Source organism: Lycorma delicatula, chromosome 1 (genome assembly GCF_047948215.1).
Source record: "Lycorma delicatula isolate Av1 chromosome 1, ASM4794821v1, whole genome shotgun sequence".
Taxonomy (NCBI): domain Eukaryota; kingdom Metazoa; phylum Arthropoda; class Insecta; order Hemiptera; family Fulgoridae; genus Lycorma; species Lycorma delicatula.
The window spans coordinates 342,187,642-342,214,945 of record NC_134455.1 but is presented as its reverse complement, the minus strand read 5'-3'; positions in this window follow the sequence as shown (position 1 = coordinate 342,214,945).

The following is a 27,304-nucleotide window of genomic DNA, read 5'->3' as shown; positions in this document are numbered from 1 at the left end:
TTTTAAATTTTCTAGCCTACCAACCTTTTTTAAGCTTCTAACATTCCACGCTCCGACTCGTAGAATGTTATTTTTTAATTTTCTGGTGACCCCTTCCTTAGTAGTCCCCACCCGGAGATCCGAAAGGGGGACTATTTTACCTCCGGAATATTTTACCAAGGAAGGCGCCTCCATTATTGCTATGTGAAAATGCAGAGAGCCACATTTTCTTGGAAAAAAAGCATCTGTAGTTTTCCATTGCTTTCAGCTGCGCAGTACTCAGAGGACTGAGTGATGTTGATACGGCCGTTTAAGTCGTCCTGACTCACGCCCCTAACAACTACTGAAAGAGCTGCTGCCCTCTTTCAGGAATCATTCCTTAGTCTGGCTCAGATACCAACAGATACTGGCTCAGAGGCAACAGATACCTCTCCGATATGGTTGCACCTTCGGTCCAGCTACTCTGTATCCCTGAGCACTCAAGCCCCCTCACCAACGGCAAGGTCTCATGATTCATAGAGGAGGTTATATGAGTAATCTTATCATTTTCAATTTACCATGTAGCTTGGCTTTAGGATTATCAAGCTTGATTCTGCGATGAGTTATTGATGTCTTTGGGCTCCTAACGCAAGACTGTGATACACACTCGACATGTTCTTTGTTAGTTGTCGCCTTACAGGAAATTTTGCATCTTCTACGCTACCCGTTTTTTTTAGAAACCATGAGGTTATTAACCTCATGGGATTACTCTATTGTACGTGGTCTAAACGTACACCGAATAATCATGACAGATTTAAATCTCAGAAATCATAAAACACACTGCATTTTTTCTCGCATAAAAGTCATGCATAAATTTGTGAATGGTAGCCGAATACTACATGGGTAATACTTAGTATTGCCGAAATAAACTTAATAGTTTATTTTCAATAACTAAAATGCTATTTACCCTTGCTCATTGATTTTATATTCTTTTTCAGAAATCTGCTTTAGTACACTAACGGAAAGGAAAAACAATAATTTTCATTAAAAAAAAATCGATCACAACCAACTGATTGAGTTATTTTGTCCGTTGGTAATGAAATAAATAAAAAATAAATTCAGCTCTGAAAATTTTATGGAATTGGTTGATAATGGAAATAGATTTATGACTAACCAGAAGCTTAGCTATGAAAAGATAACAACTTAATAACAACTACGGGTTTCAATTAAAAATATGGGGGTAATGAAAATTGTTCTCAATTAGTATTCGTAAAAATAAAAACTGAGAAAGCGTATTTCATGAAAAAAAAAATACTTCTGTATGTAATCATTTTTTATTCTTTATTATTAATCCTTATAATTGCAATTATGAATTACAGAGATTTTTCATAAGAACCCTTCATTAGAATAAAAGAAATGAAAAAGCTGGCAATGTGGTTGTGAAATTTTTCCGGCTTTTATTAATACCACTCCAGAATAAGGAAAAGTATCCCATTACCTGTCCGATTTTCATGAAAAATCTTGTTTTTATGAATATTTTGGAGGTCTCAATTCCCCAGTATATGAGAACCATGCCAAATGTGATTATAGATTTAACCGTTCTACATTTATTAAGAACAATAGATACCGGTAAACACACGCATACGCACACGCGCTCGCAGAGACAAATACACATGGGTCCATATATACAAATTCTAAACGATAATAGCCAGGGAAGTAAATATATTATATATTTAGTAATGAAAATATTCGTGTTAGCAAGTAAGTCCCACAAAATGTAATCACCACACTGAAAAACCCGCTATTTGAAACTGAGATGTGATGGATAAATTAATTTTTAAAGTTTCAAAGAAAGATTTCATAAAAAGTATTAAAAAAGTATATATTATTGTTATTTCTGTTTCAGGTTATTCAACAAAAATAAAGAAGGAAAAGTGAAGTAGCAGCCTTTTTGGAATATTCACAAATTTTAATAATTTATTGTAGTTCTTTTCTTTATTAGCAAGCATTCTAAATACAAAAAAAAACTGTACTGAAAGGTTACTGAAAAAAAAAAATCGATTTGATTTGGTCTTTTCTTTAGCGCTTTTGAGGACTGATGACTATTTTTTAGACGCAGCTGCGGTAACGTTATAATTTTTTAAGATACCTTTACCTTGTTTCAATACGGAGGCAATGAAAATTTTTTTCGTGCTTTAAGTGATCTTTTTTCTGTTATTAATTTTTTTTTATAATTTTGGATTTTCATATTAAAAAAAAACTGGTTTTTATTATACACATTAGATGTTAAGGAATTATTTTAAACGTTTTTTAATTTATATTAAAAAATATCAATTAGCGTAATTTAGTCATTTCTGGAGAAATGATAACAAATTTACAGTGACTTGGCTTTCCGTTAAGTGCGCTTTAAACTCGTATGTAATTAATTACCTTTAATAATAAGCATACCCTTTTAGTAACCGGTTGTAATATTTCTCCAATTCGATAGTTAGAATATTCGGGTACCGGGGCCAATAACTTTGTTGCATGAAAGTTTCAGAAAAAGTAGCTTACATGTAATTGTAAAAACTTATCAACAGCTATATTTGATTGCTACTATTTTGGTATTATCGAAGTGGGTCGGGTTTTAAAATGAAATAAGAAAAAAATATTGTTTTCTAAATCACCTGCAATCTTTTTTTACATGCAGTAGAAATTATTTAATGGCAGATTAATTAATATGTTGATGGTTTCATACTTCAAGTTATTATTTCTTATAAACGATGTTTCTGATGAAGGTCGATGTAAATTTAAACATTGTTTGTTCCAGTATGATTTATATCATACTGCAGCTTGCGGAGAAACACATTAGCTAAAAAAAAATAAATTATCATGCGAGTGCATTTTGCTGATAATGACAACATAATGTTGAAGTCGGATGTTACTGCACAGAAGTTTATTATAAAATAAATCATAAAACAGATATTTTTAACGTTTTTATTTTTCTTATAAATGTTATATCATGGCTATTAAATGAAAATTTGCCGGCAATACCTTGAAGAGAGATTTCTAAGAATAATTATTGTTTTTTTTCTATTGTAAAAAAGAAAACGTTTCTGTATGAAAACAGCGTTTACCTCCAACCACCTCTTCAATGAATCTTTACTGCTCTAGACTGGCAAAAGAGATCCAGTGGAAAATCTCAAACGAGCAAAACAATTAAAAAATTTTGTTATTCACGAGAATTAAATTGTTAACAACACTGCAGTTTACTACTAGTTTTCGTAAAAACAGAACAGGCCACTAAAACCAACCGTTATGTCTAATGCCCAGGCTGGTATAAAAAAGAAAGACTAATATGAAACAAAGGTCACCTACATACCCGGTTAGGATAATAAGTTAAAGCGGGCAAAATTATCCTGTGAAAAGAAATATATAATAGTTAAATAAATAATCGATTCTGCTTTACAATTAGACATTAGCAAATTGTTTATTTTTTAAAATTATTAAGAACCGTTTTCCTTAAAACATTTAATTTAAAAATGAACCGAAAAAATTCTTAGTGAAATTTGAAGCTTTGTGGTCAGTCCGGAAATTCTGGAATTATCTGAATTTCTGATTTTGTGACTAAGCGACTGGACGAAACAAAAATGACTATTTATTTTCTATAAAACAATAAAATTTCTACTAATATTAAACTACTAAATGTATTAATATTTTAAAGGATAAAAAACAGATAGTACATATTCTATTTTCTCTAATAAACATTAAAATTTAAAAACAAAAATAAATAAATAAACGCAATAAATCGTATTATCGATCCCGATCAGGCACGGTATTTTCATACGCTACAAAATTTTCATCCCATATTGCCAAGGATAACTTCAATTTACATGGTGAATTATCATAAAAAATAAGTCGTAGGTATCTGCTGTTTTTTTTATTAGAAGAATAGGTTTTAGGAAAGAGTTTTATGGATATTTTTATATTTTATTACTTCCTTGTACAAAGTAAAGGAAGTACTGTAATCGCGAAAAATTTTGGTTTTCAGATTTCAACGGAAATATCCATTTTGACCATCCCTGAATCCATCTGAGTAGTTTCGGCGTGATGTCTTTACGTACGTATGTGCGTATGTATCTCGCATAACTCAAAAACAACTAGCCAAAGAATGTTGAAATTTTGGATTTAGGACTGTTGTATCATCTAGTTTTGCACTTCCTCTTTCGATTGCAATTGATTGGACCAAATGTGTTCAAAATAACCCAAAATCCAAAAAAGAATATTTGGATTATGGACTTTCTCTTAACTGCAATAATAAGTCCTTGTTGAGAGCTTTTCAATTATATTTCATAAATGATACTTATTTTCATTGCATTCCAGAGTTATAGCCAAATAAAATTTTAATTAATGAAATATTTTGACCTTACAAGGGGACAGCACATCGGTTCGAATCCGACTTATTTCTTTTTTTTAATTTAAATGTATTGATTTATAATTAATTATTAACCTCTGATCGTAAAAAAAAATTTACGATAAATTATAATTCAATAATAACAATAAAAAAAAGAAAAAATGTCAGAAGTTATTAATGAAATAAAATTTTATGTACTTTCCACTTAAAAAAAAAAAAGTGTAAATGTAATTTATTAGGCGTACTAGGAAGTCATGTAGTGTCCACATCAAACATGTTTTCGTTTGTGACAAATTAACCGTAATACGTAGTAAAATAAAAGGTTGTTCGCTAAGAATTGGATAATAATAATAACAATAATAATAATAATACAGTAATAAAATACATTTGGATTTTTAATTTTTAAAACGTGAATAATAATTATTGTTATTGTCTGTCCTTGATTTCAACGTAACAATTTAAACATATTAAACTGCGGAGATGTAATGCATGCAATTTATTATTGTAAAATTCATGTTTTAGATGTAAAAAAAAGTTTAGAAAAATCGTGATTCCTAATATTTACGCAAGTGCTAACCCGCGCATATACTTGTAACGATATTGTAACGAATTAAAATGATCTCTAAAATATATCCTCTCAAAATTCGATTGACAGTAATTTTTTTATAATTGTTACATATTTTATGATGTACTAGCCGCCTGGGCCGGCTTCTCCGGCTCGGCGGCTAGCCCTTTGGGAAAGGAAAAGGGTTATATTTTTATTGTTAAAGTCGACTGGGCCGGCTTCGTCGTCCCGGCAGTAGTCTTTTCGTGGAGTAAATGATTTACATATTGAAGGAAACATTTAAACCACAATTTCTGTAAGACTTTTTTATTGATATTCTGTCCATTAGCCATGAATATATATAATCAAATTAATTAAAACTTATTTTGACTTTTGTACATGTTATCAGCAACGCCGCGTGGATGTTGGATAATGTTGTCGAACAATAAAAATAAAGTAAAATTTATAGTAAAATCAAATGAAATATATTATAATGCATTAAAGTAGAAAAATAAAAAAACATTTTATCCCACGTAGTTAGTTAGGTAGTTGTAAACTATTTTTTGTCTGGCGAGTCTAAGCTTGAATGAATAAATTTCTTGGTGAACCAACGCTTGAGCACGCCACATATAATTGACCATGATCAAAACAACTATTTTCCATCAACAATCCAGCAGTGTTTAGGGACTAAACACCTTGTGATTTGTTGATGGTCATTGCGTATGATATTCTTAAAGGGAATTGCAAACGTTTAAATTGAGATGGAAGCTTGGTTGAAACTATTGGAATCCTTAGTATGAAAACATCTTCTCCTATATTTTTTCCAGTAAGAAATGTTGCTTCTACGATATTTCTTGGTAAATTTTTGATACGTATTCGAGTCCCATTGTAAAGTTTCGGTGGCTTCAGATTCGATTGGCCTAATGGTGTTTCACAGGGCGGCTGCACACAGCTTTCGCTAGAAGCAGTCCGTTGTCAATTAATTTACAGATTAATTTAATTTCTAAGCGTAGATTATTTTAATTCACTTTTATTTTTTTAGCTATGAATATAATTAAATTAATTAAAACTTTTCGACTTATATACATCTTGTAGCTCTGAATATTGACACTTTAAAAGTTGGATTTTAGGTGTGAAGTGCGAGGCGATGACAAAAATATAAAAAATTGTTGCCAAATGGTAAAATAGGACATTTTTGACCTTTTTTTTAGTTGTGACACTGAATTTTTGTTTTAAAACAATCCTGAAGATATGGATATGGGCCCTGTAAAGTTTGGTTAATGTATATTTAGTACTGCGGCCGCAAAACGGTTACAGAAAAAATTGGAATAATTTTATATATATATATAGATAAATATTAAAGTTAAAGAAATAACTTATAACTCTTTTGTATAACCTTAAAGAAGTAAATAATATCAAGGACTTTATAGACTCGTGATTTTAATTAGCGACTACTTCTTCCCGACTCAGAAACAAATCTGTGCGTTACTGTCTGATGGATGTTGGTTTTATCAGACGAAGAAGTAGATTTTGTAGCTTTCTAAAGATATATTTGGCTTATTGTCTTGCAATCAACTGATTAACAATTATTTTTAATCAAACACTATCACGGATCTGAAATTAATAAATCATTTTTTTTTAGAATTGAAATTAATTAAGCATATATGATAGCTTACTAATATAGCAAAGTGTTAGCTACAAAACACCCATTGTTGTGTGAGAGGTGTAAAGTAATTTTCAGGTTTAACTGCAATTGCTATGAGCAAAAAAGTAACCTGTTGTCATATACGTTTACAAATTTGTTTTATTTTTAATCTTTTGATTTAATGTTGTACTATAAAGATATTCATAATTATTTTGGTTAGCCTTACTCAATAAAACATTTAATAATAATATAGACAACTTTACTTTTACAGAACGATTCGTTCATTTTATCGAAAAGAGTGGGAAATTAAAAATCATCTCTTTTCAGAGCTTAGGCCAAGCTTAAAAAATTTCATTTTAAAAAGCAATCCGATCTAAAAATTTACGATGAAATTTCTTACACTGTTAATCACGGAGTTCGTTAGAACTTTGTCGGTAAGAGGCGACGAAGTCAACGAACTACGTTTACAGTTCTAAACGTGACCTAACCTAACAGTGAAATGAAAATGGGGAAAAAATAAGTGTGAAAACATTATATTTCAGTTCAATTAGATGAGTAATAAAGAATACTTTCAAAAAATATCTCGAATTTTGTTACACAGTTTTTTTCCATTTGATGAACCGTGGGACTCGAATATGTCATTTTATTCGTTTTTTAATGTACCTTTACGAATCGCGCTGCTAGTTAGCAGTACTTGATACCTAGTGATATATATTACATTTATATGTAATATATATCACTTTACAGAAATAATACAATTCTTACGATTATTCGTTGTTTAATAAATGAAATCGGGCCGGTAAGAGTTTTGTAACAAAATTTTCTTTTTTTTGCTTATTATAGGGAACGCTTAAACATTGTTTATTATCTATTATTATATATCTATTGTTTATTACATATATTTAACATGTATTTTTTTTAAAAGAAAATTCAAAATTAATTACAGATTTTGATAATAGAAATATAGGGTCTTACCATTTTTGATATCAGTATCGTTTTGTTAAAAACAGTCTTATTTATATTATAGAAATTTTTGTTTTTTGAGCGGAAGAAATGATATCTGCGAGACTATTACTATACGGTTTACAATTCATTGTAATTTTTTTGGATAATTCTCTACAGCAGTTTTAATTATTGAGTATTTTAAAAATAAATTTTTATTCTGATCGGAACATAATAATACATTACATAGATGACGTCAAAGATACATTGTAAACATAAGACAAGCAATAGAAAATAGATTTGTTTAAAGGCCATTTCAATTATTTAAATAATTAAATAATCTGGGCCACCCAAAAGAAGGACAGTGGCTCAACTTTGGGATCAAGACTTCGCATGGACGTATGGAAAGCACTGGTCAAGGGGGTGGATGATGGAAATCTTCCTCGGTTGATTCTTCATCGATGGCCCAAGGAGGCATTTGTAACTACTGAAGTTCTTGAAAACGTTGTTGGTGCTGATGGACTGGCCTGGTGGTGGACTTGGCCCAGGGTGCGGAATCTTGGGCTGATTCAAAGGTGTTGGAGGAGATGACCTGGGCGGGGCCGATGTTCCGGTCAGGGTGGCTGCGGGCGGGCTAGGTAGTACTCGGGCCGATGACTTAGCTGGTGGGGTGGTACCAGTGGGTGGAATGAACATCGTGGCAGCAGTTGATTCTTCTGACGTTGAGGAGCGGTTGGTCTCACGTATCGTGGAGTTCGCCAGGTTAGTGTTGGCTGCAAATTCTAGAGCTTGTTTTTGTGGGCCTCAGGGGAAGATGAGGCAATACATTCATATGATGGCTGAATACTTGGCCCGGAGGAGTTCCACTGAGCTTCGTATGCATTATGATGGGTCTTCATTGGTGGTTAAGGGGAGTCAATCCCAGGCGAAGAAATCAGTGGGGCTCCCAACCGCGACTGTGATGGTGAAGGCGGTGGGACGATTATACTCGGACATTCTCGGAACGTTTCGAGGACTGTGTCGTTGGATGAGGTGAATATCTTGTCGACGCGCAGAGGTCAGGGAGAGGATCTTTACATACGGGTCTAAGTCACAGGAGATGTAGCTACCAATTTAAGGCAACAAATATTGGACAAGGTTGAAGGCACCATGGTCACGGCGGGAAGGGACGTTCGGCGGGTACACTTACTCATTAAGGACGTTGACGCCCTTACCTTAGGTTACCTTAGGGGAGGATTTGGTGCTTGAGATGCACAAGACTGTTGGTGATTCGGTTATCATTCTCTCCCTGAGGACGTTATATGGCAAAACAAAAGTGGCACCGATGGTAGTCTTTCTTCTGCTGGCAGAATTATTGAAGGTTGGCCGAATTAAAATCGGGTAGGTGTCTTGTCGGGTGTCGAGGAGGTCCGACGAAGATCGTTGCTATTGATATTGGGGTATAGGGTACCGGGCGGGGACCTGTGGCGGTCCTGCAGAAGGGGGCGATGTTGTAATTGTGAGGCTGAGGGGCATCTCCGTAAGGACTGTCCAATGACGGGGGCTGTGTTCGTACTGCAATGCCTGTGAGCACGCTCTTAGGGACCGTGGCTGCAGAGCCGGGGCCCGGAAATGAATGCTCTCGTCTTCACTCTTAGGATGAATTTAGAGTTGGGTCAGCCCTGTCCAGGAGGGATGGGCCGCTTATGTGTCCCACCATCGATGATTGGGCGGGGACTCCCTTGTGACTTTGGATTTTGGGGGATAAAGTAAGACCGTAGTCTCGGTGGGGGATTCCTCCGCGGTTCCTCATTAGAGGCAAGGCATAAAGACCGGAGTCCCGGTGGAGGGGACCCTCTTGAGGTCTCCTCATTAGAGGCATGGCATATCACCAAAAGACCGAGTCTCGGCTGCCTGAGGAGAACATTAGTTCTCGGCGAGGGAGTTTAAGGTGAAGGCACCCCCTGGAGCTCTGTATTAAGGCTTAGTTGTGTGTCCGGCTCCGGGGGAGGGGGGGATAAGAAATGATGCACTCAAAAAAAAAATTAAATACAAACACAAAAAATTATATTAAGGTAAATAAATTAAATATAAAAAGTTATTGAAAAATAATGCACAATTTAGAAGATTATTGAAAATCGCTTGAGTACATATTTATCTACACGTTGAAGAGGATGGAAAGAAATCGTGATTTTTTTTTTTTTTTTTTTTGTTTAATATTACTTAAAAATTCATCAGCACAGTAATATTGTTTCCGTAAAAGAAAATCCTTGAATTATATTTTAAATAGATTGGTGGGAAGATTTTTCAGTTGGTTTGGCAATTTATTAAAAATGGCAACGTAAGCTTAATAAGACCCTTCTCGTAAGCCGACGTATTGTATTGAGTTATACGAAAACAATTCCGACGTCTGGTTTAGTAAAGGTGGGGATATTATTACTTTTTTTAAATAAGTGACTATTCATTCATTCATTCATTTCAGCAAAGATTGCACTTTCATAAATATAGACACAAGGATAAGTTTACATATTTAATTTTCTAAATATAGGTATACATGATTCATATATATATATATATATATGTATATGAATATCAAATAATGATCTGACGACCGATTTTGGTAAATATGCAGAAAATTTTTGAACTGTGGGTAGGGAAGCATAACAAATTCCTGAATTATAATTTAGCAGAAAAAAAATAAAAATTTGAGCTGTTGTAATACAATTTAAAAAAAAAAAAACTTATTTATCAGTTAAAACTTTTTTTTATATATAATTATACAAAGAACTCATTTATACAAGAAACTATTGTTTACGGCTGATATAGAGATAGAAATCTGTCTGCCCATTTGTTAATCACTCATGAACTCTATTTATTATAATGAAACTTAATTAAAACTAAAAACTATCTGCTATAAAAAAATATCATTGTTTGTTTTGTTCCTGGGTATGTATCATTTTATAACTGTGTGGGTGGTCTACTTTCCTACTGAACAGAAACAGGAGGATTTCAAGTTTCCTTCAAACAGAGATGTACCAGGAGTCCTGATTAAAGACTGAGAAATATCTTGATACTTATTCATGAAAATTTGAAATTTATTTTTGTAAAGTCAATATTATTTCAAATTATATTTATTTATTTACTTTTTTGTCTTGTAAAAAGTGTTTTTTTCCACTTGTTTGTATGTTAGTACCGATTCAAATTATCTTTTTCAAACAATTACTAGTGATTCAATGTAAATTTATTGTAAAGTGTATCTTCATATTCATATCTATTAATTTATTTAAATTGTCAATCTTCAAATTTATCCTATTTGCATGGTTATTTTTACCAAAAAATATTTACAATTTATAACTATTCAGTATGTGTAATATTGGTATTGAACTCTGATATTCAGAATGTTAATCAGTGTGGGAAACCTAAAATAATTTTTTACAGCTAAACAGAAAAATGAAATTTAGCAGATGCTTCTACGTCAAAACAATTAGAATGGGGAAGATATATAAATGGAAGTGGTATGGTTGTCACAGATCATTTTAAAGGCGAATGAAAAACAAAAATTATGAAGCAAAACACTTTGGACTACAACAATTCTAAGTAAACTGATGGCCACTTGATGTATGAGTTGATATTTAATGTTTGGTTGCTTTCATGGTTGTTTGAGGTATTATGGTCTAATGCTGAAAAAAATATATTGCTTTGAGGTGAGAGCATCTGATAAATTCTATTTCAGTATTTCTCTGTGTAAAATTTAAGAGTTGCTGAAAATAACTGTTAATACTGAAATAAAAGTCACTTTTGAAATTAGTGGTGAAACTTATCTTTATGTTTAAATCAAGAATTATAGAAAGCACAATAATTCAACATCTTCTGCAATTACTTATTTAACTCCTGTGTAAAATTATCTATGCGAGATTGCAACAATCAAAATGAAATATAATCTAGATTCTAATTAGTAATAATAATAAAAAGAAAGTCCCTTACCCGATTAAGTTGATGGACTCACGAAAGACCTGATTACAGAGACAGGTAACCTGAAAAATCCATCTGAAAGATTTATCTACGTAACAGTATGTAAATATAATTCAAAGTATATAAAACATAATTTACAGTATATAAATAGTATTCCAAAAGGTAGCGCAACACCGTCAAGAACAATAATCAGCATTACCCATAAAACATCTGATTTAGCAAGTTGAAATATTCTAAAATGACACAATTCTGGATGGGTGAATTATGAATTTTAGACTAGACAGTCATGGAGGAAACGTCATGATTTACAAGTTGTATTGCTTAAAATATTTTACTTAAAGGAAAATGGCAGTGTACTTGAAAATCATTGTTAAATGAATAATAAGAAGAGTGGTTTAAAATCATTAAAATATTATAAGCTTATAGAACAAGAAGAAGCCAAGGACAAAACTATAAGGAATACTATTCTATTGGAAGCCTATCAGTATTTCATCCTTTCCTTTGGAACTGAACAGCCAAATATTGGCCAGACAAGAATAAAACCAGAGAAGAGCTAAATCTTGAGGGGTGATAAGTATAATAATTTAGCATTACTTAAAAGAGTAATTTAGCTTACTCTGAAGAACAGGTGACCTGATATGAGGTGAACCTCATATTTGTTTCTAATTAAAATGTATAACAAAATCTCCTTCTCTATGAATCATGAGACCTTGCCGTTGGTGAGGGGGCTTGAGTGCTCAGGGAAACAGAGTAGCTGGACCGAAGGTGCAACCATATCGGAGAGGTATCTGTTGAGAGCCAGACTAAGGAATGATTCCTGAAAGAGGGCAGCAGCTCTTTCAGTAGTTGTTAGGGGCGTGAGTCAGAATGACTTAAACGGCCATATCAACATCACTCAGTCCTCTGAGTACCGCGCAGCTGAAAGCAATGGAAAACTACAGCTGTTTTTTTCCAAGAAAATGTGGCTCTCTGCATTTTCATATAGCAATGATGGAGGCGCCTTCCTTGGTAAAATATTCCGGAGGTAAACTAGTCCCCCGTTTGGATCTCCGGGTGGGGACTACTAAGGAAGGGGTCACCAGAAAATTAAAAAATAAAATTCTACGAGTCGGAGCGTGGAATGTTAGAAGTTTAAAAAAGGTTGGTAGGCTACAAAATTTAAAAAGGGAAATGGATAGGATAAATGTGGATGTAGTAGGAATTAGTGAGGTTCAGTGGGAAGAGGAAGGCGACTTTTGGTCAGGTGATTTTAGAATAATTAACTCAGCTTCAAATAATGGGCAGGCAGGAGTAGGTTTCATAATGAAAGGAGATAGGGAAGAGAATAGAGTATTTCAAAACGCATAGCGATAGAATCATTGTAATAAGGATAAAATCAAAACCTAAACCGACAACGATTGTTAACGTCAATATGCCTACAAGCGCCCATGATGATGATGAGGTAGAGTGTGTATACGAAGAGATTGATGAAGCAATTAAACACATAAAAGGGGAGGAAAATTTAATAACAGTTCGAGATTGGAATGGAAGCATAGGAAAAGGCAAGGAAGGAAATATAGGGGGTGAATACGGGCTGGGCAAAAAGAATGAAAGAGGGGACCGACTTTCATTCCAAGAGGGGGTTTTGCACGAAGTATAATTTAGTAATTGGCAACACCCAATTTAAAAATCATAATAGAAGAATATACACTTGGAAAAAGCCAGGCGATACTGCAAGGTATCAGATAGATTATATCATGGTTAAGCAAAGATTTAGAAATCATCTCTCTCAGAATTTGGTTTCATTTCACCCCTTTGTTTTATTTTATTATAAAACTTCAGATCCAGATACAGATATATGTAATAAGTTGTTTTATTACTACCAACATATCTTTTCAGAGCTGACCATATCATAACGATTGGATTTAAATCAGGACGGTAAGGTGGAAGTTACAGAACCTGATGTCTGTTTTTTTTTTTTATAGTTCATCAAGTCGCAAGTATAGTGCAATGTGTATGATGAAAATAAAAGCTGTGTTGGAGAAGCCTGTGACTACTGAAACTGAAAAAATGTACATCCATTTAATAGGATAAAAATAAAAATTGTAATACTTTTATTTAAGCGTATTTAATTTATTATTGTTTTCATATTATATTAGTTACAATTCAAATTAGTATCAATAATTCAATAAATAAATAAACAAGAATTTTAATTTAGGTCTATTTATAAACTAAAAAAATCTTAACTAGGGCTTGAAAGAATATAGTATCCATAATTACACTAAATTTGATATATAGTTATTACTATACCATTCTTTTTTTTTACAATATTTAGAATTTGTTTTATTAAGAATTTTCAAATTTTTTTTTTGTACGACTGTTTTCATTGTTGATTATACTATTATTATTATTATTATTATTATTATTATTATTATTATTATTATTATTATTATTATTATTACTATAACTTGAAATTTGCTTTATATGTTCAGTTCCTGTGCAAGTTGCAAGTTTACCATCTTCTATCTCATCTTTGGAACAGTTACTTTCACTACCACTGTCTAGGTATATGATTAATTTATCCGTTATGCCGTCAATTAATGGTTGACCTTCTTATACTCAGTTCCAACATTTTTCACATGTTTGCAACATGGTTTCCAATCATCCTTATTCATTTCATTAATTTTTTTTCTTAGCTAAGTTTTTAATATCTGGCATTAAAAAAGTTGTTTTATTACTACCAACATATCTTTTCAGAGCTGACCATACCATCATGATTGAATTTAAAACAGGATGGTAAGGTGGAAGTTACAGAACCTGATGTCTGTTTTTTTTTTAATAATTTATCAAAATGGTGTTTTATTTTTGAATTTCTATATGATTTAATTATGTAATACAATTGTGATTTTAACATTGCTTTATTAAACAGAATATCATTCATTCTTTTCTAATCAATTAATCATGGTACTTTTTTTAACATTTGAATTTGGAGGCTTCTCTAGAAGTGAATTGTTGTATGGCGCATTAATGATAACAACCAGTAACAAGGGAAAGACAAGGAATTAGGTTTTCAGATGCCCACATCATGAAATTGTTGACACTGTTGTGATAGTAATTGTTTTTTTAACTCGTTTTTCAATTTAATATCGCATTAGGAATGAATCCCATTTCTCCTTCAGCAGGTATTATGATTAACTGATCACCTTTAATTATCGTCACTTTTCCTTCTGCATCACTATCATCTAACCATGATTTTATCATTGAATGGGTAGTTAAAATATATGATTCATCCAAATAAACAATCAAAGAATTTTATTTTCTGAAATTGAATATTTCATTTTTTTAAATATTCTATCCTCTTCCACCAGATGTCATCTTTCTCAATCAAAAGTTTCCTATTATTATTATTAGTTTTATACTTCTTAAACCCTAACTCTTTCAGGTTAGCTGTTAGTGTAGTTCTAGAACCTTTAAATTGAATATGCTTTTGAACTTCTTTCTATAATTTATTTAATGTAGGCAGTTCATTACGTTTTGTGTGAAACTCGTTAACTGCTCTTCTTACAATGCCTTGATCAAGCTGTCTAATCCACTAACTGGTTTTGAACATTGTTTATACTACTTTGGCGTGCTGAATGAGCATGACTGTGATTTAGATTTAAGAAGATCTTTGCTTTTTTTTTCAAAGTTTTTGAACTTGTGATCTTGAAATCCCACAAGCTGCAAGTTCTTTCTTCATACTTTTAAAATCATATTAAACATTTGTCATCTAGTTTTCCTAACTTCATAGCTTCTTTCTTTATAAAACTGTATATATTATTAACTATTTCATGAGCTTGACTACAGAGCTTTTCATTCTCTTCATGAACAATGCATATGTAAATATTATCTTAAATTTGTCCTGTGCTTCCACCTAAAAAAAATCCCTCTGCCTGCTACCCTCTAGCAGGCAGGAGGTAGAGTTCTACCTACCCTCTGCCTGCTATTCTCCCACTTTCCATAAAAGTAGTAAGAAGTATTGTTCTATACGAGTTCTTTTTTCTGAATGTAATAATGTTCACTAGTAAGCAAATCACAGAGGTGAAGATTTCACTAATTTGCTTAATGTCACAATCATTTTAGGAGGCTTGGCATATTAATATATTCTAGGATGCACAAAATTTCTGAGATTGATTGGGCCATTTTGGGAGTGAGAGGTGTCTCATGTTAGGTTAGTTAAACTACTTTGTCACCTAAACTATTTACTTCCTTTCAATTTGTCATAATTAAAAGAATTATTCAAATTGTTAAATCTGATATTGTAAATGTTACTTATATGGGTATCTTATATTACTTACGACTTATCTTCTATGGGTTGAGCTGTAGTAATGAAAAAAAATTATAGAAATATCAAAACATTTATGCATTAATGTTAAATTTAATAAAAAAAAATACTGTCACAACATATCCTTGTTATTTATTACATCATCAATAGTTACATTCATTACATTCACATTTTATACTAAATAAGAAACATAAATAAGTATTTGTCAAATACTTATTTGTCCCTATACATCAGATTTTTTAGGTAGCTAGACTATCTAGTAATTTCAATTCAAAAATAATGACCACACATATGTCTACACCATCAACTTACTAGATAAGGACTTGGAAAACAATCTGGATTTAAGAATCCGATGAGATGCGAGTTTTGATAAAAACACTGCATTATTTTGATACTCTTTAAATGAGGTACTAGCTTTTGGTATATTTCAGTTTGTTATCACATGCACTACTATGTGTAACCTTATTTTACAAAATTAAAAAAATAAATATTAATAAGTAATTATTATTATTATTCATTAGGATTTTGAAGGTAAAACAAATCATCTTCACTCATTACAATTTTAATTATTGATTAGTAGTCTTATTGTGGTTTAAGGTATTTAAACTTTTGAAGTGTATAATGGATTTGAATACTAGATTCTGGATACTGGTGTTCTTTGGTTTTTGGGTTTCAATTAACCAAACGTCTCAGGATTGGGTGACTGAGACTGTACAAGACTACAATTCATTTACATTCATACGTATCATCCTCATTCATCCCTTAAAGTAATACCTTACGGTGGTTACAGAGGCTAAACAGAAAAAGAAAACTGTATTAACTAGATTTTATTAATTATAAATTTATTAAAACATTTTTTGATGTCCATAAAATTAACAGAGTGAAAAATATACCAACATACATCTACATATAGGTTATTTATATTTTAATTAAAAATACTAATATAATATACAAGAAGTTAGCTAGGGCGGTAGTAGTCTGTAAAACGGAAATTATCATTATTCTCATTAAATATCAGATATTTTCGTCGATAATTTTTTAAATATTCGTAGTTAAATTTTTAAACAGATTTATCCTTCTTCTGGTAAATCATACGAAAACCATAGTTTTTTACTTTAAAATTGTTTTGATACCCATCTGGGGATTGGTACATACATTTTTTAAAAACTAACCGTCTCTGAAAAAAGAAAAAAATGACCGGAAATTTTATGAAATTAAAGATGAAAGTACCTATATTAAAATTTTCTAACAGTATGTATGATTTTGGCTTTATTTTACTTAATTTAAGACATTAGATGATATATTTTCCAAATAAAGGCGTAAATATCACACATTTTTTGTTACTACATAAAAATATGGACTCCACGTATTTTATTATTTAAAGGTGCTCTTAATGTAATAATGTCAAAATTTAGCCGGTTTAGGTGTTTAGTATAACTAAAAAAATTATTACAGAATTAATTCAGGTGTTTCCTTCAATCAGTCAAATTAAAAAAAAAAAACTATAATAAGCTTAATGATTGAGTTTTCTCGTGTGAAGCGTTTATGGAAGGTTTTGCTACTACTATTCTTTCGGTTTTATAACTGTATTATTAATTACTTGTACGTTTTCTTCGATATACTACTATTTTTATTACACATGCTACATTTAATTTTGTTTTATCTCTGTTGAGAAGGGGAGGTTCCAGATAAATCAGTGTTTTGTTCGTCATCAACCGACGCCTACTTTTACGATAACAGATTAGTACACTTTCAGATACAAAACATGAACACTCATTTTTATTGGAAATTAAACGATATGATATTGTGTGTATGATACTGCGTGTAATTAATAATATTAAATTAATCTAATTTATTGTTAAAGGAGAAAAATAATAAACGGTCAAACAGCTTACGACATTTAACAGGAAAGTTAACTCGTGCACAGGAAGAATGTACTAAAATTAAAATAAAGATTACTTATGTAAAAGAAAATTCTAAAAATACCACAAATAAAACAGTTTTGGTTATACGTAACCCGATAAACCCGAGTAATTAATTTTTATTTTTTTACCATTACGATATTCATCATGGCTGGTAATGTGAATCATATTTATACAAGATAGAAATAGCTGATATGTATTTAAAGTACGGTCTCGCACGTTGCAACACCCTTGAGTTAAGACGGCTGTATCAGGAACACTTTCCCAATCGAATGTTACCTTCTCACACAATGTTTTCATCCATTCATAGACGGCTCAGAGCTATAGGAAGCTTAAAACATGAAAAAATTGGTAAATCAGGACGACCACGATCAATATGTACACCCGAATTCGAGGAAGGTGTGTTAGATGAAATAACTAACCGTCCCGACAAAAAGTACTAGAGAACTGGCCTGGGAGTTCAATGTAAGTAATGCAAAGTTAGGAAGGTTTTGCATGAACAGGAACTCCTTGCCTACCAATATCAGCGAGTACAAGCTACTTTTTACCTCGATATTATAATCATCGTGTTTGGCTTAAAAGAAACTTATCCAAAAATGTACTAATTAGAATTTTTTGAATGATATTTTCTTTACCGGTGAAGCCAAATGTACAAGATCGGCCATTCTTCACACCTGCAATATGAGGATTTTCAGTTGAAAATCCTCATGCCATTTCAGAGAATTGTCATCAGTATCAGTTTTCTGTAAACGTAAGGGCTGATATTCTGGATGATCACTTATTTGTAAGTTTTTTACCTGAAACGCTCAATGGTAAAAGGTATTAACATTTCTTGAGGGCTAATCTTCCATTTTTATTCAAAGATTTGCCACTAAACACACGCAACAAAATGTGGGACTCCGGCTCATTATAGATTACAAATTCGAAATCACCTAAATGAAGCATATCTAAACAGATGAATTGATCGAGGAGGCCCATAGCATGGCCTGCAATATCTCCCGGTCTCAATTCTCTTGACATTTTTTATCGGGCCATCTAAAGTTCTTGTATACGTCACCTCCGTGAATACCAGAGAAGAATTCAAAACGGGATTGAGAGGATTCGTCAGACACCTGGAATCTTTGAAAGAATCCGGCAGTCGATGAAAAAACTCCTTGATACATGTACTTTGAATGAGGGGCCGCTATTTTGAACAGCTACTATAGTTTCTTTTATTAATGTTTAATTATCTGATACGATAATTTATTGTTTTAAATAAATTTTAGTTGAAAAAAAAAACAACAGTCTTTTTAATAACCAGTATCTCTGTTCGTTAAACAAAAAACGTGTAATGCAAATTATTTTTCATTATTTATTATTATAATAATATTTTTCATAATTTCAATAATATTTTATTTAATTGTAGTATTTGCAATATTATTAAATTATTATAGCTATTAGGTGATAACAGTAATAAAATTATTATTCCAGTTGAGGGTTCGTATCGAGTTATTTAATTTTATCCCGGAGTGAATCAAAACTGGTTTTTTAATCTAGAGTGATTCACTTCAAAAATTCTTCCCATGAATTTGTTATTTATAAACGAATTTAAATAAATAGGGTGATATTTTCTGGTTAACATTTTTTTGAAATAACATTTAAATAAATCAGTGGTTGCAAAGATATTAACAAGGTTTACATAGCCGCCATTTTGAAATTGATTGAAAAATCAAGTTCATTATTTTTATACATGTAAACCACTCGGTATCCTAGCACTATATAAAATTTCAGTTGGACACAATTAACCATTCCTGATAAATAAATCTTGGTGTTAAAATACAACATGGCGGATAGCCGGTAAACTAGCGTTTCCGAACATATTTTGATGAAAAGTTTTTTCTTTATTTTGATGTGGAAGACCATCCCCTGAATTCTTGAAACGTTTTTTATTAACACTCTGTATATATATATATATATATACAACTTGAATATATATTTTCATAATAATAAGTTTACAGTGTATATGTATTATATATACAAAACCTGTTTATACAGATATATCACAAAGTTCTCCCAGAACTTTCATAACATATTCTATTCGTGAACGTAATGGAAAAAAGTTCATACAAACATATGTCCTAAAGTGCTTCGTTTACAAGTTACGGGTGGTAAAATATTTCGCTTGGATTTCAGTTACCCTGGATAAATGAGGTCGTACTGAAATCTGTACGATGTTATTTAAAGAGCAGAATTAGTGATTTCTTATTATTTTTGACCTGAAAAATCGAATAAAATAGGCCCTAGAACCGTATCTGCAATAGCTTTTGAGAAAATTGGGATGACAACCAATGAATTGGGGAAAACCCCGGTTTTTTATGTTTGACGTTCAATAACTTTGTTATATACATAATAAACACATAAAACTTTTAAACAAAACTTGTAGGGATGCATCATGTGAGCCGGGATCATCCGGTACTAGCATTAGGAGTATCATCTCCACACCCTTGGTGGCATCGGAAGAACAAGATTCCATTTCCGAGATCTCAGATACATTGTCCTCAAAAGTAGAAACTATAAGGGGAAAAAATAAGTAAAAAAAGTATGGCCTAAGGGTAAACCTAGGCGGTAAACAAAGTAATAATTTATAAATCAAGAAGGCAGCTTTTTATAATTTTTGTTTACTAATATATTTATTTTTAAGTATGTTTTAAATAACATCTAGTTCTTTTTTATCAGAGAGGGAAGTTTATGTTCCTTTTTTACTTGTACGAAGTAAAGGAAGTATTGTAATTACGAAAAATTTCGATTTTGAGATTTCAATGAAAATACCCATTTCGATCATCCCTGACTAGTTTAGTGAAATGGAAATATCCATTTCGACTAGTTTCGCCGTGACGTCTGTATCTCGCATAACTCAAAAACGATTAGCCGTAGAATGCAGTAATTTTGGATTTACGACTGTTGTACAACTAGTTGTGCTCCTCCCCTTTTGATTGCAATCAACTTAACCAAAAATCCAAAACGTTTGTATTTTGGACTTTTTCTTAACTGCAGTAATAAGCCCTCATTGAAAGCTTTTCAGCGATATATCATAAGTGGTACTTATTTTCATTGGTTTCAGAGTTGAAGCAAAATAAAATTTTAATTAATGGGTCAATCCATTTGAAGTAACCCGATAGAGGTTGCTCGACCAATTCAAAAAAAAAAATTGAAACTTACACTGACTTGTTTCCTACATGTTTCAGGACCTTAAAACTAATTTTTTTTATTTAAGCAGTTTACCTGTGGCGACTATTTTTGTTACGGTGCGCACACCTATTTTTGAGATTGTAAGGGTTTATGGAAAAAATCATAACTAAAAATACTATTGATCCTGGAACTATGAAACAAAAAGCAATTTAATTAAATTTTCTCAAGGTAAAAGATTGCTCCAGCGGTTTATTTACTTATCTCTCATCTTTCTATGAAAAAATTAACAATAAAGTTGAACATGAAAAACGGTAAAATTTCACTTTTGGTTATTTTTTTCAAGAGGCAGGGATGGCATACACAGGTTAAATTATTTTTCTACATGTAGGTATATGTTAGTAGTTGTACCATAAATAATATTAAAGGTGATATACTTACCCCTAGTTTTATGAATTTTTGAAAAATCTTTTTTTTTAAATTCAAATTTTGACTTCAAATACTCTGATGGGGCTGGTGATAAAAATCTCAAATTTAAATTACACAACTTACAGTGTTTTTGTAGATGTTTATGGCAAATAAAAAAGTTTCTTGTGCATTGTACTAATAAAAACGTTATAATCTGTCAAAGATCATGAAAACCTGTGAACAAGAGCGATACCATTTTGACTCACTAAATAAGTGCTCCAAGGGGATCTCTTATCTTCTTGGCACTTTAATATTTTTATCCTTATTACTATAAACAGACTTGTTTGAACCATTCAACTGCAGTGTTCATGTTATAACAGGCGCTTGAATTCATTTCCAGTCTTCAGGAAAATTCATGTGTAACATGTTCATTTATGCTTGTAGCATTTACAGACTGGTCAGTCTGACATTACATTATTTTCAAGTAATTTCATTTAAAACATTGGAAGAATAATGTTCCACAGTAATTTATGTGAATGAAGAGTATCATAAAATAGTGTATGGTAAAGGGCCAAAAGAACTCATTAAAATTCGTGAATTTAGTGATGAAAACCAACAACTTATTTTTTTACATGTTAATTCAGATGTAACTGGAGTTTGTAAATATCATGAAAAAATGTTTTTGTCAAAATTCAGTCACCTATGTGGACAGTTATCTTGTGACCCTAAAGAACTCATAAAAGAACAGTTACGAGAAACTTAAGACAAATAACATTAGAACAAGCTCTTAAAGGACACAGTTTTTCAAATTTAAATTTAGATCCTGGAAAAAGTCTCTTTGTGTTAACTGTTTCAAAAGTATTTTTTCTCGGCAGAACAAAGAACTACATGAATGTGAAGACCAAGAGCAATATATTGACTCACATCACAATATTTAACAATTGAATGATGCTTGTAGAATTTGGGTGTATCACCTCCATCAAAACTGAAAAAATTAAGCACAGATCAAAGGCCATCAGCATTAAAATTTAAAATAAATAAGATATGTGTTTGTGATTTGACTCAAAAGTTTCTGAAAATGAAAATCCAGCTCAACCTTCTTCATATGAATATGACAATCTTATTTTAAAACTAAAAGAAAAATATGTTCTTGCTTCTAAAGAAGATAAGGTTAAAATTATAGTTTACTTCCCTAATCTTGGAGCAGATCTAAAATAATATCAGAGTTCAATGTGTCTGAGCATTTGGTTAGACTTACAGGAGAATTAGTTATGATCAGGACATTCTGGTGGGAGTTATGTAAAAAAAATAAAACAGGAATTAGTAACGACATAATTAAAAAAGGTGTGAAAAAAATCAAAAGTTATTAGTGAAATAAAATTTTATGTACTTTTCATTTTAATTAAAAAATTTTGACAGAGTTTTATATTAATTATTAATAAACCAATATATTTAAATTAAAAAAAAAAAAATTAAAAATGGAAGGAAATGAAGTCAGATTCGAACCCATGTGCCCATGGTTACCGATCCAACACGTTGTCACTTACACCACATAACTGCTTGAGCAACATGAAACAAAATTAATGTATAAACTAATATAAAATGCTGATATGGACACCGCAAAAAATGTGATGCAAGGTGGTGTCTACCACAATCCAATTGTGTAACTGTCCAGTTTATTAATGAATTGGAGAATCGTACCTCACTTTCAGATGAAATAAATTTAAATGAAGTGCAACAAAAAATGTGTATATGGAAATCATGTGGTGTCAGCATCAAATTTTTTGTTTGGGAAAAGGGCTGATGCCATAGCAGTCAATGCCCATAAGAATAATGATAAATAATACAATACTAATGTAATGTAATATAATTAAATAAACAGTTACAAAATCAAGTCATTTATTATGTAACTGTTATGATGTTCTGTGTTCCTAATAACCAGTATTAATAAATAACCTAATAAGCCAGTACTTGACTTTTTATAAGCAAAGTACTGGGCAGCAACAAAACAAACAAACAACCACCTTTATCGATAATACTGCATTCTACTTTAGCTATATTTTTCTTCACATATACATTTCTATTATTTATTTAAAAACAAAAATTAATTACTGCCATACCTGTATATGTATAATATACCTGTATATGTATATGTATAACTATCTTATAACTATATCTTATTGTATAAGCTATATCTTATACAGCTATAATCTTATAACTATAAGCTACAAAAAATAACACAAAATTTTATTATCTAAACATTTAATTTATAAATAATAAGTTCATTAACGCATATCTTATATATAACCTGAAAGTTTGATTGTCTGTCTCTTTGTTTGTTTGTATGTTCTCACAACACATGAGAACCAACTAACCAACAGATATAAAATGTATAGGATACATTTGTGTTATCTCAGGGAAGGTTTTAAGCCACAGACTGAGGCCCCAGCCCCTTTGAGGGTGAAGTTGTCAATTTAAAATATTCATTAAAGAAAAATAAAAAATTAATAACTGGATTTATTTCTGTCACCATGGCAATAGAAACAAGTTGTAAGTTTTCCTAGTCAAAGGTCTACGTACTTTAGTTCATAGTTACCATTGCTCTGTCTTTTGTAATTAATTTTTTTTTCAGGTTCCTATAAAACCTGCATACTTTGTTATTTATCAGTGAAGCAAGCACTACAACCCTGGGATCAGCTCCGTGATAGGTCCCTTAGGAGCCCTTGGGTCAGTCCCAATGCTTGCCTGTGCTGACCTGATCCAATGGGGTTCAGGGGGCAGAGCCCCAACCAGCTATTACAAATATAAACTATACTTTTAGCTTTGTTATAAAAAGGTTCTGAAGACCTATGAAATTTATCAATTTAATTATCTTGCCTTTACACTTAGTACATTTTTAAAAGAAATATTTTACTTAAGTCATTATTTTTTCTAAATGTCTCATATTGGATAATAAAAGAAAAACTTTGTTAAAGAGACACTTTTTATAAAATCATGGTACTTTTTCAAAACAATAGTAGATACTATCCATTTTAATCAAGTGTTGATGAGAGATTTTGTCAGATTTATTTTTAGAGCCATCAGCTACTTAGTTCATCAGTCAATAAAAATGCCAACAGGTTTCAGTTAACTTAGTGTTGATAACTTTCTACAAAAGCTCTTTTAGAGAATGTAGCTTTGATCATTAGCATTTACCTTACTTCACATCCTTTTAATTTCTAACCAGGATGCTACTCCCTGTGATGATCCAAACATTACAGAACCATCAGTTGTAAGGATGCCTTTTATCACTTGGGCTTGTAATTATTTTTATATTTTAAACCGTTTGGGTGAGTTGAGATATGGAAATGCAGACTTCTAGAACTGTTTTTTTTGAAACCTTAATTAAATGCTAAGCTTGTTATTATTAAATATATCTTATGCTTATGAATAATCTGATCTTCTAATCTAAAGTATAATGTCATCTCCTGGAGCTCCCTTGAAAAATCAGAATGAGTTTTTATGATACAAAATAATGGGCAGTTAGATCATTATTTGACACTCAAAAGTTTAAATCGTGTAGACCAATATTTAGAAAATTAAACATGCTAACTTATCTTAGCCTTGTGTTTATGGATGTCTAATATTTACTATAAAACGAATAATCACTAATTCTTAAAAAAATAACAATATCCTTAAGAACTTTTTTTATAAAATTCAACAAAATATTGGCTTCTGCTTATGAAAAAAGGGCCTTATTATGATTCCATTGCAATTTTTAATATAAATCAAATAATTATAAAAATCCTTCCACCAATTTATTAAAAGTACAATTAAAAGATATTCTTTTAGAAAAAAACATTGGTCAATCCTGACTTCATTTCCTCTTTACTTGTAATATCAAGATGTTTATTTCTTTCTATAAATGTCAACAAACTTGTTATTTTACTACTGCCATGGTTATCAGCTGTTTGTACCTATTATGTTAATATGCATTATTAAAATTAGTATTTCTTTATATATCAAACGACATACATCACACTCACAATAATACTTATACATATAAAAGTTAATACAGAATTTACTCAAAATATATGACAACTTGTATATTTAATTGATATGTGTGAATTAGTGCTATGGTGAAAAATAATGCACAGAAATTCTGTTATGTGAATCTACAAACATTATTACTCATTTGATGAATTTTTAAATAATACTAATTTAAAAATTAAAAAAACTCTGAACCTTCAGTATCCCATTCAACATGTACATAAAACATGTTCTTAAAATAACTTTCAATAACACCTCAATTTCAAATTATTTTATAATTACTTTTAATAAACTATACCTTTGCAATCTGTTTTACTTCATTTATTTATATTTTAAATGATTGATAAAGTTTAATTAGACATATTTTTATTTTAAAATGACATAGATATAATTTAATAATATGTACCAATCAGAATAAAAAAATTAATTTATTGGGTAGAGTCTATATTACTATGGTTAGTTTTTAAGTATTCATTACTGCAGTTAAAATAAAAAAAAAAAAAAAAACAAACACAAAAATAATCTGTAACACACATTCAATATTTATAAATTTAAATGTTGATCACGGATGAACATAGAAATTCTATACATACAAAAAAGACTACATATCAATACACTAAAATATTAATAGTACACAAAAATAAAAACACTGAAATGTACAGTTCAAATCCAGAGCAATTTTCAGTCATATTCAAAATATATATTTTTTTTAAAATAACAAAAATGCCACAATAATTTTAGTTGAGATCATAATTTAACAATAAGAAGTCAATGTTGAAAGCTAACTAAAAGTAATTGGAAAATGTAGTACAAGTCATATTAAAAAAAATAAAACTGCAAAGAAAATGAATAAATTATAATTAACAGATCCTTTTTTTTAAAGTGGCATTCCAAAACAAAAATGTAAAATCAAAAATACTTTTAAGTTTCATCCGAGTTACTTTAAGGTTATATCTCCATGTAATAATAATAGGTATAATAATAAAGGTAAAAAAAATAAATGAGCATAATATTTTCCAAAGAAGTTTTGGTCTTATAAAAGTTGCTCAAACAGAGAATTAAAGATAAGAATACCAATTATTACATGGGATATAAAAAAGAGATTTTGAATTTTGGTTTTAGACTGTCATCAAGAAAGACATTATTTTATACCTTAATGTTTTTTTTATAGTCTAAATTAAGGATTATTGTGCAAAAACCAGCAAAGTCATCATTATTGTCATGTGTTCACATGGAGACTGTATGAAATGTAACTAACCACTGGAGATTTAATAGAACCAGTTTGTTAAAAATAAATCTGACTTTGGTACCAAATTAAGGATAAAAGTTTCTACAATGTTTCAGAGATACAGAAACTTAAAGATAAAATACATAATAACATTTAGATCCTGAACAATGCAGGATATCTGACTGTTAGAGAGAATCACAATCTTCTGGTTGATACTTTACTTTCTTCATCATTTACTTTTTTATACTCTTATCACTATTTCTATCAATATGTATCATGAAAATTGCATTAACCTACTTGCTTTGTTTGCAAGGATGAGTAAGTAGCAAATGGTAAGAATTAATTTACTTGATGGTATGGCAATCCTATCTTCCGAGCTAGTCTTTGTGAACATTGCCTAAGAGCTGAATGAACAAAGGCAAGGTTATCAGATGAAAATTGTCTTTACTTTCCTCTTATAACCTAATCCAATTTATTGAGATTTAGAAATCTACATTTTACAATGTTGAAATAATCATACATTTTGGACATACACTTTATGATATACATGTTTGTTAATTTCTCATCTTTATTAATATTGCAGTTGTCAAACTTGTATTTTGAGATTTTGGTACCAACATAACAACCTGAAAGCTGAACAAAATTGAACAAAGTATTCAATTTTAATGTAACACTTTTAATAAGTTTAATAACACTGGTAATGTAACCATTTTAATAATTTAAAATAATGAATGAAAATTGTAATTAGGAACTAGCTACTTCTGCTAGTTGCAAATAATAAAAAGAATTTGTAAAAACATTTAAAGGTATATTAAA